This window comes from Apis dorsata, unplaced genomic scaffold (genome assembly GCF_000469605.1).
Source record: "Apis dorsata unplaced genomic scaffold, Apis dorsata 1.3 scaffold_74, whole genome shotgun sequence".
Classification (NCBI taxonomy): Eukaryota; Metazoa; Arthropoda; class Insecta; order Hymenoptera; family Apidae; genus Apis; species Apis dorsata.
The window spans coordinates 838541-839177 of record NW_006263372.1 but is presented as its reverse complement, the minus strand read 5'-3'; positions in this window follow the sequence as shown (position 1 = coordinate 839177).

Genomic DNA, 637 nt, shown 5'->3' with positions numbered 1-637 from the left:
AAAAAAAAAAAAAACAAAAAACCCCGATTTATTCTCAGGATGCGTAAACACAGTGGCTATTGCTTACTATTTTGTTACTAACGATACTGAGAACTTTAGATTCATGCAAATTTATCATGGACCATGGATGTAAGAGTCATTGCCATGGATTGAACAAAAGATGAAAATATGCGGTGAGTGAAAAAGAGAGAGAGAGAGAGAGAAAGAGAAATGAAGAGAGTGTAAAAGAAAAAAAATGCATGAGTGTGAGGGAGAGAAAGAAAATGATAAAGTGCGTGAAAATGGATTTCAATATGCTTCTTCTTACAAGTGAGAACGAAGAAACAAATTATTGTCCTCCTCAAATAATTATTCATACTGAGAGAAAAATAATGAGAAAAGCGCGTAGTGTCGCCATTTGGCCTTTATGCTGTTCTATCTGCGATTTCATACAAGCTTGCGTCGATACTGTGATATAATAAGTCGCTCTATTTCTTCGTGATCTTTTTTCCCTTTTTTTCTTTTTCTTCTCTTCCTTTAGTCGTGTGCGTATAGATACATACACAAAGAGACAAAATCCAATATCAATATCACCAGATCGTAGAATCTTCAAACGAGAAAATTTCTATAAGATTCATCCTTCGATACGTATGTACGA